Here is a 13,165-nt window from a genome sequence, read left to right as displayed (position 1 = left end):
AATCTGCCTCAGCAAAAAGAGGAGGATTGGTGGCGGATGTTAGTTCAGGGCTCATCTTCCTCCAAAAAAAAAAAAACAACATAGTTTCCTGGGTCAACCTAGGGGCACATCAGACTTCATTACTATTTAAGTGCTTCCGGACAGACAGTGTCAGGAATAAGGTGACTCAGGCTGCCCCCAGGTCAAAAGATAATAATAAGCCATTGGGTTTGTCAAAACCAAAATGGTGTCTAAATATCATTAGAAAAGTCTTTACATCCTACTAACCTCCTCAAATAAACCTGTGAAAACCAAAAAATAATTCATCTTTCACGTCTAAGAACAGAAAATACGAGACCAGTGAACCTCCTTAATAGAGATACTTAACCTCAGGTTAGCTACCCTTGCCACTCAGCAGGCTCCTCCAACCACAATTACTGTGTATTCAGGGAATGCCAAGCAATTAACCTGAGAAAATATGAATAAAAAGGTAAGTCTCCTGAAGGTGAAAAACCATACAATGCTCTCCAAAATGAGTCCTCCCTATATGAATTATAATCTTCATTGATTCTCTCATTCCCCCCTCCCTTGTCAGGACAGCCAATCAAAAGTTGGCCATACACAATTTTTATATAATGCTAAATGTTCCTGAAGGATATGAGAAAATAACTGAGCTAAATATGGAGATACCAAAATAGCAGTCAAAATGAGGTACCACAGGAAGGCAATAAATGAAAAAATATGATGAGGAATGAAAAAGAATCAGAGACGAACTCAAACAAAAACCACGTACCCAACTTAAAGGAAAAAAAAATAGCGACAGTCAGGAACAGCTATATAACTCGTGGGGCCCAGTGCAAAAAGAACAGGCAGAGGTCCTTGTTCAAACCTTATTAAAAATTTCAAGATGGCAACCGCAGAGCATTAACCCAAGCATGAGGCCGTCCAAGTGTGGGGTGCATGTAACTGAACAGGTGTCACGCTCATGAAGCCTGCCATAGTTATGAAGGCATGAGCTTATAAGAAAAATGAAAATAAATAAAGATAAGCAGATGAATTCAGATGAAAGTCTAGGAATATTTAAGGGGATGGAAAAGGAGATATGGGAAGACCTGATAAAAGGTATGAGATTACAGAAATGGCAGGAAAAGAGAGAGGAGTAGGAAAAAAAGATGAAGGCGCGAACAGATAAGAAAGACTAAAGCGAGAGGCTGGCCCGGTGGCACAGGGGTTAAGTTCACACTCTCTGCTTTGTTGGCCCATGGTTCACAGGTTTGGATCCTGGGTGTGGACCTACACACCGCTTATAAGCCATGCTGTGGCAGGCGTCTCACATATAAAGTAGAGGAAGATGAGCACGGATGTTAGTTCAGGGCCACTTTTCCTCAGCAAAAAGAGGAGGATTGGTGGCAGATGTTAACTCAGGGTTAACCTTCCTCAAAAAAACAAAGAAAGAAAGACTAAAGTGAGAAGACAAACCTGAGTCATCTCAAATTGCCAATGGCACAATAGAAATATGGACCAAAAGCAGCAAATCCATATTTGGGTCACCACATCAAGCAACCAACAGGTTGGTACTGTGTGCCCTCATCCAAGGAAATGATGTCTCCGGTTGCCCAAGGAGCCTACTTAGAAGCTGGAGGAGGAGGGATTGTGAAAAGCACAATGACTAAATGTTATGGAAAAGTTCTCTCAAAGTCCTTTGAGCAGGAAATCTGTTTTGCGGGTCAATCTGTTTTTTTAGAATAAAGAGGACATCTGACATTGAAACCATACTACCATGGCTAGCTTTTCAAATGACGGAAGAAATAGGGCACTTGAACAAGAACAGACAAAACTCTTCATTATGAAACATTGCTCTATATTACACAGAACTCAGGCGGTGGATAGCTGTTATATAAACGATAGCTAAAATGGATCGCCAGCCACTACACACAGCCAGAGAACAAAGAGCCAACTCACAAAACAGCGTTCGTTCATGTTTGTATTGCGAACAATAATCGAAATAATTAACTACTGGTTGAAGTACATGCTTTGATGTTTAAAAAAAATTCCAGTGTACATATGTGTATCAAATGAGTTGAGCCATCCAAGTCCATTACCTTGAAAAATTATACTTGCAGGGTGGTGAGCATGATATAATCTACACAGGAATTGAAATATAAATACGTACACCTGAAATTTATGTAACGTTATAAACCAATGTTATCGCAACAAAAGAAATTATACTTGCAGCCCAATAAAGCTACAGTTGCTCAAAAAATTTCTAGAATTGCCTTTCTTCATGGATTATTTTTAACCCCCAAGAGTTTTGCATTGTTCTTTTTTAATCAAAATCTAGAGAGTAAGCTGTCAGTTCTGAAGGGATGGCAAAAAGAGAATTCACACAAATAAATACAATACATATATAATATAAATACATAAAAGAATTCACAAGATGTTTGAAAGTGATGACACGATTATCCTGCACCACATGCCCGTAATATACAAATCTATGGAATTAGAGAAATTTAAAACTGGAAACAACCTCAAAGACCATATAATCTAGCCTATAGCTTCCTATTAAATGGATGAAGAAACTGAGGCCCCACTAGACCTGCCCAAGGTTCCACGTTTGGCTCATGAAGAGGCATGACTAGAATTGAACTCACATTTTTCCTTACCCAGTGGTCTTTCCACACCACTGGGAACCATTTGCCAAAAGTGTATGACCTTCTAGAAAGTCACTGAGAACCACAGGTATCATCCACAAATGTGCTGATGGTTACCATTTCTGAAAGGCAAGTCAGTCCATCCTGGTTGTCATGGCAATAACTCTTCATACTCACAGCCTAGTGATTGCACATGTAAAATGCAGCCAACCCAGACGGGAACAAGCCTTATTAAAACAACATTCTAAAAATGGCACGGCTTACCTGCTTTGCCCATTCTGAGTTCCAGAATCTTGACTGTAATTGTCATCTAAGTTCAATTTAGTCCAGATATCTATATTTAAGAGTATCGAGAGATATTCTTTGTCTTGGAACGTTAGAGGAAAGAAAATGGTTGATAATAACTGAACCCAACATCACGAAATTGAAATTTAAAAGGTTACTGTACATTCATTAGAATAATTACACAAAAAAACTATAAATAAACAATGAGATTCTAGTATTAAATCTTCTCACTAAGAATTAATGAAGCCTCTTACCTCTCTTTACTTCTTTCTCTTACTGTCCATTTTTTCCTGATCCCACGCTGTTGGTTTCCCCTGCAAGTATAAGTTAAGGTCAATTTCTGGTATGGGAGCACTAACACAGACTCTCTGTCTACGATCGCTCAGAATTCAGATTCAAAATAACAGAGCTCTTTCCCTGAGATGTTTCCTAAGGAGATGTTTTGCCCTCTGCAATGCAATCTGAAAAAAGTGCCAACAACCAGCTACTAGAAATGTGTTTTCTATTCTAACTTGAAAATGTCATTCTCGAAGTTTCTACCCAACACGTCTCTGTAGGCAGAGAAATTTCCAAGTCAAGCCCAACCTGAAAACTGACCCCCCATAGGAGAGAAGCAGGAATCCTATGAGACCCCTTAAGTGCTGCCAAGTAAGATTTTTCCCATTCGAACATTCCATGATACGCAAGGGCTAGTCCAAACATTTCAAACATGGATGCAAGTCTTCTGTATCACAGCATGGTTTTTAAATAAATTTTCTCTGTGGTTATGTCGATGTCGAACAGCTGGGCCATGACACGTTTGTGTGATCCATCGCCACACCAGCTCTCAGAAGAGAACAATCACTACCTAAAACCCCAAATTTCCCAAGACATTCAGCATCCACAGGATGACACCCGACATTACATCTCCTAACTAACCCGCTTCCTCTCCCTGTCTCACCCACTCACGGTGCTTTCTGAAACTTCAGATCTATGACCAACAAACTCACTCATGCTCTCAGTTCTCCTTTGAATGTCCCTTTGTCCCTATGCTAATCTGAAATTGTTCTCTGCACCTGCCTCGGACCAGAAAAGAGCCTGGTGTTCTTTTTGATCCACATTGCTGCTTCTAAACTATTGATTTCTTCAAAAGCTTTTAAAACCCACGTTTCCCTTGAAGTTCTGCCTTCCGGCTGTGCCACTCATTCTCTTCTGGCTCTCTCTACGGTCCTATTTATACGGACCTCCTATTTATTGAAGACGTTGTTACCAGACTACCTACATGCATTCCAGCCCTACACCATTCATCATTCCTTGGAACTTGAGCAGCCATATGCATGATTTATCAAAAACTTGGGTTTACCAGATCTTTGATTTCACTTTCAAATACTTCTCTTCCACCTTAGCCACCCACTCCTGTCATTACAACTGAGACCTCGCATTTGTCAGTAAATGCATCACCACCAAAATCTCCGTGTGAAACATCTCACTCAGATCCTTCTCTTCTTCCAGCTCACTCACTGTAGAACATCCACCTCGTTAATTTATCTACTGTGATCTCCATCCATGGCCTCATTACTTTTCCACCCCCTTCCTGTCTTCCCTTTCCTTCTCAGTCAAGCTAGAATCCGTGGTCCATGACTACAATCATGCTCTTAGAACACCCTCAATGTCCCCATCACATCTTGCTCTATTGTATGTAACTGAAAAACAAAACAAAAGTCTTTTTTCTGCGCTCTTCCTTTTGTCTGCCTGCCACACAGCAGCTGGATATTGCTAGCAAATATCACACATTGGCTTATTCATTTCACCTTAATTTCATGATAAAAAATCTAACAGGATCAGTCACCAATTCCCAACAACCTTACAACTCTTCCCAAGTAAGTCCATTTTCCCACTTGCCAAGACAACTTCCTTTCTCTGCAAACCTCCTCTCTATGCTCTCAGATGAGGATTTTGCCTCAAAGTCATTGAAAAAAATAGAAAGTACTAGATTAGAATTCCTTCATAGTGCCACCATCAACTCTACAAATGTTTCCTCTGCCTTCAGTTTTGAAAACGTCTATACACCTGTCAAAAACAGTTGTTTCCACAAATACTTTTGCTCTCTCTCACCTTCTCAAGGATTTCACAGCTGCAGTAGTCTCGTCATGCGCTGCTACCCATCCACTATCTCTGCTAGATCATTTCCATCAGTCTGCAAATATTTTTTCTATCTCCTATCTTTAAAAAAAGAAAACTCCCTTGACCTCATAACACCAACCCAGCAAACACTTTCTTTTTCTCCTTCTTTCCACAGCAACAGCAAAACTCCTTGAATGAGTTGTCTAGATCTGCTTCCTTATTTTCAATTCACTGTTCAAACTTTCCGATCTATTAGGTCACCAAACACCTTTTGTTGGCAAATCCTTGCTCATTTTTTTCTTCTTCTCACACTTATTTCTTCAGCAGCATCCTGTGATGGTCACATTCAGTCCCACACTTTTAAATACCATCTACAATAAGAACCGAAATTTACACCTAGATCTGAGTCCAGATCTCGCTGTTTCCTACTTGAAAACTTCTCTTGAATGTGTAACAGGCATCTCATAAGATAAAAACATAGCTCTTTCCCCAAGTCTTTCCCACTCCAGGAAACAGAACCACTGAGTTGTTCAAGCTGAAGTCAGTGATTCCTTTCCCCATAACTTCTAATCCATGTGCAAGTCCTGTTGGTTCTGGCTCCAAAACACATTGCAAGTCAATTCCCTGCTCTCCATTTGCATTTCCACCATATTCCAGGACACCACCATCTCCCCCTAGGACTGTTCCAGCATCTCTGAGTTGGTTTTTTGTTTCATCTCACTTCCACAACACCGACTACCCACGCTCCACAAAATAGCCAGATATTTTTTAACGTAAGTTAGATTGTGTTACCCCTTGCTTAAAACCCTCCAACAGCATCCCATTTCTCTCAGAATAAAGCCACATTCCTAACCATCCTCCTCTTCCACCTCTCTCCACACAATTTACCCCTTTAGTCGCTATGGTCCTTCCCATTGCTTCCACACACCAAACCTTTTCTTACTGCTAAGCCTTTGCATTTGCTGGTCTTTCTACTTGAAATACTTCCTCTCTACTACCTCTGTCCTCCATCCTTGCACTTGACTGGCTTATTCTCATTCTTAAAGTTTAGCACAAACATCACCTCCTCAGAGAAGTCTTCACCACCTCCGTCTGGAATGGCCTCCCACAGCTCCTGTTTGTCTCATTACTCTGTTCATTTTTCCTCAACCCTTATTACAGCCTGTAACTACCTTGTTTATGTGTTTACTTGCTTTTTCATTGTCTTGTCTTCCTCATCACAGCTTAAGCTTCCCGGAGGGACTCTGTCATGGTCCCTGTGAATCTTCTGCACCTAATACATTGGCACATTGTAGGAACTCACTAACAATCTGCTGAAGAAATGAACGAATTCTTGCCTGATACATTTCATCCGGAATCTATACATTGAGGCTATCTGACGAATAATTGAGGATATGACTTAGATTTTCCATATGCTTAATTTTCAAAAGTATGCATTACACCTGATTTTAAAGTTTTGGGTTTAAAGATAGTTGTAACGTTGTTAATAGCATCTTTATGGAGACTGTTATTTGCTTGGAATGTTTGAATATTTTTACTACCTAGATTTAGATAACTATCTGATATCCAAGGGGGTTGCAGTACATAAACATAATGCTAATAACTAACGTTTGCAGAGAGCTTCCTAGGTGACAAGCACTGCTCGAACCTCATTATGAACACCAAACCGAAGACACAATTATCGTACCTATTTTATGGATGAGGAAGTCCTTCATGCCTTCTGATTTGAAGCAGTTTCAAATAAAGGGATGTTTTCTAATTCTTTTCATTAGGACTCAGTAGTAATAATTATCAGGAATGACTGAAAAAACAGTACTAGGATCTCTTCTCCAGATCACACAAGTTGAAAAGGCCTTCCAGAATCTTGATTTGAAAAGATTTCTGTCTTTGGCATAATAAAGCACATAATGTATTTAAGCCAACAAAACCAAATGCTTAAATCAAATATTTAAATGTTGGTTTACATGCATTTTCTCTCTCTGTATAATAAAAGAGAGCATCCTTTGATCAGAGGCTTTCCTTTCTTTCCCTCTGGGTCCAATGTCAGGCCAGCCCATTTCACAGACAATACTACTGAGATAGACAGCAGCAGCTAATGTGGTATTGATTACTCTATGACACTACATATCAAATACTCCTCCAATAAGTGATTCTCCCTGGTCCCTCTGGGTCTGGGGTTGGAGGGAGCCCTAGCTGCCAGCAGAGTGGGAGTTAGACTACCTCTCCATCACTGCGCCCCTATGTGTATCTCAAAAAGCAAGACTCTACTATCAACAATACCATGAAGGATGTGGACTAGGCTGCAGATAGAGTCCTATTGAAGACTACTCACAAATAATTACAGGTTCTGGTTTGTTATGCGAAACATATACATAATATTAATGTTTTTATATTTTAAAAGAAAAATGAGTTTTATAGCTTGAATCTTTATTAACAGATCCCAGTGGTCTTAATTTTTACAACTCTAATAAATAACTTTGAAGGGCTAACATATTATATTTATATAACAATGTAAAATTAATAGGTGATTGTGAGGGGAAAGGAAGAATGCTTTTTAAATCCCCACCTTTTCTTTGAATAGAAAAAGCATCTATATTGTTAGCTCAGGGACAGTCTTTCTCAAGCAAAAAGAGGAATGGGGCCAGCCTGGTGGCGGAGCGGTTAAGTTTGCATGCTCCACTTTGGCGGCCCGGGGTTTGCCGGCTCAGATCTCGGGCGCAGACATATGCACTGCTTATCAAGCCATGCAGAGGCAGGCGTCCCACATATAAAGTAGAGGAAGATGGGCATGGATGTTAGCTCAGGGCTAATCTTTCTCGCCAAAAAACAAAAAAGCATCTGGATTCAGCAAAGGAGTGCCGGATCTTGACAAAGAGGTAGCTATTCAATAACGTCACACATCACCCTAGGGCATGCCCCTTAGCATCCCCAACTCCTCGTCCCATGTTCCTGAAAGCATCCCTCTATTTGTCCTTGATACGCACCGTCGTACATCTTCTTAGCCCACCCCTGACTTCAGCCACTATGGCAGAAACCGGTCCTCTGCAGGCTTCCACCAGTTTCCAAAATGCAATCTGACAGCAGCCCTCCTTGGCCCGTTACGTCTTACCCCTCAGTCCTGCGCCAGGGCTTTTGTGCAGCCGATCGTGGCTCAGGCACGCACCATCTTGAGAGCAGCACAGTTACTGCCTGTGGGGCCAGCATCAACCACGGAGGAACAGAAGACAATGGATAAATGCTTCCATCTCTCAGTCCTGTATTGGACAGTTCTGAAAGGTATTTCATAGGCTCCCCAGAAGATTCCAGCAAGATCAAGCACCAATCAACCTCCAGCAGTGGCCAACTTGATAACTCATCCTTATTTGACTTTCCTTGCTTGCTGATTTCCTGCCCCCATAGTCTTCTCTTCTGGCCTCTGCAATTAGTCCCAAAGAAACCACAGCATGCAGGACTTGTCCTAGCCTCCACTTTCAAAGGAAGCCAGGCTAAGACATTCTCTTTCATTTAAAGAATTTTTACGTTGGAAGAAAAGGTCAAGTTCCTCAACTGATAAGCAATTTTAAACATAATTTTATATTTATAATTAATTCCAAATATAGTACAGAAAATGTACATTTTGCATTTATTTGTATCTTAAAAGATAAAACTTCTAAAAATTTTCACACTTTCTGTGGGTGACATAGGAATGCTGTCTCAGAAATCAAATGGTTACCGTAGTAGATGCAGAGTAGGTCCCTCTGGGGTGACAACTTTTGCTGGTGCCCTCAGCACCTATGGGCCAACTTTGACCTACCTCGATGAATCTTGTGGCCTGAGGGCTTTTCTCTGAAACCCACTCTGCCTGAGCAAATAGTAGGCTGGCCTTCCTAGAATAAACCCTCTGGTGTAGCCCTCAACCAATGACTGGTAGGAGTGGGGAACAGCCAGCTCCCCAGAGAAAGAGACAGAGAGAGAGTGTAGATAGAGAGAGATGATAAAGATAGAAATACAGAATTAGAGATATTACTACAAACTGAATTGTGCCCCATCCACCCACCCAAATCCATATGTTGAAGCTTTAACCTCCAACGTGACAGTATTTGGAGATGGGTCTTTGGGAGGTCATTAGGTCTAGATAGTGCCATGATGAGATTAGCACCCTTATAAGAAGAGACACCAAAGAGCTTGCTACCCCAACCTTCTTTCTGCCATCTGAGGACACAATGAGAAGGCAGCCGTCTGCGAGCCGGGAAGCGAGCCCCTGGCAGGGAACTTCACCGGCCTGAACCAGCCGGAACCTCCATCTTGGACTTCCCAGCCTCCAGACCGTAAGACATAAACTCCTGTTGTTTAAGCCACCCAATCTATGGCATTTTGTTATGGCAGCCTGAGCAGACTAAGACAGATATAGCTATTCCTCACCCCTGAGGTGGGAGATCTCTGGCGTGTGTCTTCTGTACTATTCTCCAGATCTCCCTCTGGGATTAAGTGTCAGTGGCCATTGGTAGTAACTGGCTTGATAAGGTACATTATGTTGGCTGCCTTCCCTTCTCTGTCTCACTTCCCCACTTCCTTCCTGGTGTCTCCTACATTTCTCAAATAGATTCTTTTGCACTAGGAATCTGTCTCAAAGTCTTTTTCTGTGGGCACCCAAGTGGAAACAGTTCTGTTGGTATAAAAATCTGGAAAGCACTGCCCTAGGTTAAACACAGTGAGAAAACTACAACAAAGCTAATTCAGCACTTCTACCCACTAGTGTTAAACCAGCTTCAACGAGACCCAAAAATGAGAACTCAGAGCTTAATTCACCAGAGGATTTGTGGGGAGAAACTCAGTATGCGTATCTATTCTTAAAATGGCGGCACCTCGGTTCCTATGCGGCTTAGGGCTAAATTGGGGTGGGATTTTTTGTTTTGTGGTTTTTTCGATTTTTTTTTTTTTATGACTCAGTGGTAAATTTCATTCACACTCCTAACAAACCGCTTGTTTCAAAATATTTTTACCAAAATAATGTGAACTGTATTTTCTTCACCGCAGAACAAATGAAGGGGAGCTAAATTGATTTCAACCGCTTTGTCAAGCTTTTCATCATAGTCTCTTCAACTGTCAAACCGCCGTCTGAGGTACATATTTTGAACATTCCAATATCTTGGTGTGTTTGCTTAAGACCTCAACCCTCACCTTTCTCCTCAGACTTGCCATTTTTATGAAAGATAAAATTGAATCAAGGAAGATGCCTGAGGCAGTGAGATGAAGCAGATACCCAGCCTAGGTTTATGCCTGCTCAAAGTGAAAAGAAATAGAAAGTCTCCTCTTTGGAACTTATCACATGAAGTTTGGTTTTAATGAGTTCCTCCTCATTGCCAGCGTGTAGACAGGATTATTCTTTGAAGATTTTTCTGTCTTCATCTAGCTACATCCACAGATTTCCTCAGACTCTAAGAATAAAGAACCCACAAATCCAAATCCAGTGATTTAAGATGGACTTAGACGATGGGCTGAGATGGGAAAATAAGAAGCAAAAGTTACCATTACTCACTGGAGAGAAGGGACCACCACATGGCCGCTCAGGGTGAATCTCTCAGAAGAATATTTACTGGGCACTTTCTATGTGCTAAGTATTGTACCGGTGCCCAAAAAGCCAATATTAAATAAATTATATTTATTTAGTAATCCTCAAAAAGCTGATAATTTATTTTAAAAGCAGAAAAAGGAGAGCCCAGATTTCATCACAGTGTTATCAATGTGGCCACTGTGCTCTTCAGTTGGGTGCTGCGAGAGCTCAGGCAGCGGCTGCCAATGAGCCTGTGGATTTCAGTATATGGGTTACTTTTCTTCCCCTTCATGTCTTACTGAAAAAATCTACTCCCCCACCCCTAATCCCTCCAAAACTCATAGCAATTGAAAGACTTTTTTTCATTCTCCATCAATATAGTTGATAATTAGAATTTATATAATGGGGTTGAAATAGAACATTTGATCAGAGAAAACTGTACAGATAATATAACTCCATTTCTCCCCTAGGATATTCTTAGCTTAAAGTATGAAATTTGGTTCATCTATCCTAGCAACCAACACTTTTTTTTTTTTACAGACCTAGCTACACAATATTGGTGGAGATAGTGCTCTCTTAGGTTCTGTGACTCTTGCCCCTGGTTCCCTGAAAAACTATTGAACTTCTTCCTTTCTTTTTTTCCCTCAGCAGCTCAGGCCTAGGCTCTCCTTTTGATTTGCTGAATTCTCTGAAGTCACGAAAGCTAAGCCATGACTCTTGACAGACTCCTCGCCAGGTACTGTGGGACCAGTTTAGGACCACTGGATCACATCACTGACTGTAGCAGACACAGCACCAAGAGTGAGAGATAAAGAAACAAAGGAGACTTCTATCTCAAGATGTAGAAAGATAGATAATTAAGGACTGTTTTGCACAGTGTAAGGACTGTGCTAGGAAGATGCCGTGAAGGAAGATCCAGAGCAGAAGAGGGGAAAGATGATGATGGAAGTTCTCCCGGAGGAGGTGAGATGTGGGCCGTGTCTTGAAAAAGGAGCTGAAGTTGGCTGTGCGTAGAAGGGCCGAAGGACTCATGCATGTGCTGCATCCCTTCTCATCTTAAAAGGCTCCTTGAGAACCTTAGATGAAAGATGAGGGAAAGTCACAAAGGCAAGGACTCACATGCCATCCCATTAGCCAAAGAGCTCAAGGAAACATTACAAAGGGCAGGGATGTACAAGAAGCCCTGGGCCAGCTAGGATTGCTATCCTCTGTTCAAATAAATCTCTCTACTCGGTTCTACCTGGGTTTGCCACTTGCAGAAAAAACAAGGCTCCTGAGAGGTTTATAAAGGGTCCTGAAAATGGGAAGCTCCAGCTGTCAACATTACTTACCAGTCCAACAAAGGCCAGTATGAGAGACCTTACAAACGTATTCAGAATTTTGCCTTACTAAAAAAAGGAAAAGTAGCCAGTTTTGATATATTTGCTTGACCCACAGTTAAGGAAGGAGCTTGCCTCACAGGTGTGTAGACATGTTTGAGAGGACACCGAAACACTTGTAGTTTTTTTAAAGGTAAACTACACTCCATGTAAAAATGTCTTGTGTTTTATGCACTTTTGCAAGTTAGTTATAAACCCAGTCTCCTTTTGTCATTGTCAAGCCTCCGGAATATATAAAGATGACAGACTCTTGCCTCTGGAGCAAAAATAAGACATATAAGAACCAACCAAATTATAGAAATGGTAGTATGCTTTCACCTTTTCATGAGCAATAATTCTATTTTAATCCATAGAAAATATCTTATTGAAAACTATATATATCCTTCACTTCTTTGGCAATTGGAGAAAGAAAAAGACTCTAATATGAAAATTTGTCACATGTTCCTGCCTGGCATGGGAATCAACTAGAGTGGGCTTCAGCCCTGATCTACTTATGCATAGTCATGACATAGCTATCATTCAAATAAAAAAAAACAAAATCAAAATGATCTGGCCCATTGTGGACGTTCATTCTCAATAGCCTTGCACAACATAACGAGTATAGAGGAGTCGCCATTCTGTGAAAGAGAGAGAATCCATAGCAGGGAAATACCACCTATGCTGAATGGTTTGGTGGAAAGAAGCCATAGAAGGGCAAAGTAACATTTTTAAGATGCTGCCAAAATAAATTAGAACTCCAAAGTCTTGACCTGGAGCATTTGAAAACTACCAGTGCTAATGAAGTTAATTAGGTGGTTAAGGGCAAAAGATGAATAGCTAGGTACATTTAATGCCAAATCAAGTGGATACATTGGCATCTAGGAAATAGATCTATCAGCCTCGTAGAATTATCAAGACAGCTCCAAGTGCACAGTCTGAGTCAATAGGCATAAAAAACAGAAATTTCCCTAAAGGGTTTGTAGTTTTATCATCAGCTCTCATCAAGTTGCTTTAGAAACTTGCTGGCTGTTTTCAAGTAAATTGATGCTTAGTTTCATGTTTCATAATTTGTTTCATTTCCCTGGAATATTATTAAGGGCAGTGGCGTAAGTGAAGCCTTGGGCCAGCTTCACACACAAGCAAAAGATCCATTCAAAATGCAAAGCAGACCAATGCATTTTAATATGAAAGAGCACAAGTTCACCGATACAGTTTCAGATTCCACATTGCAGCTAACCTTTAAGAAAACTACACTT

At 40.9% G+C, this 13,165-nt stretch overlaps 1 long non-coding RNA gene across 2 annotated transcripts in view; it reads right to left on the bottom strand.

Moving 5' to 3' along the window:
• The window catches only part of LOC103563747 (uncharacterized), a 37,570-nt gene that overhangs the window by 14,675 nt on the left and 9,730 nt on the right, over positions 1–13,165 (bottom strand). For both annotated transcript variants that reach the window (XR_547936.2, XR_011535273.1), the window contains one exon: positions 3,170–3,229. This is a non-coding gene — a long non-coding RNA (uncharacterized lncRNA). The remainder of the gene's footprint in view (positions 1–3,169; positions 3,230–13,165) is intronic.

Source organism: Equus przewalskii, chromosome 31, assembly GCF_037783145.1.
Source record: "Equus przewalskii isolate Varuska chromosome 31, EquPr2, whole genome shotgun sequence".
NCBI classification, from domain to species: Eukaryota; Metazoa; Chordata; class Mammalia; order Perissodactyla; family Equidae; genus Equus; species Equus przewalskii.
The sequence above is the reverse complement of the archived record's forward strand: the minus strand, read 5'-3'. Positions and strand labels throughout refer to the sequence as shown.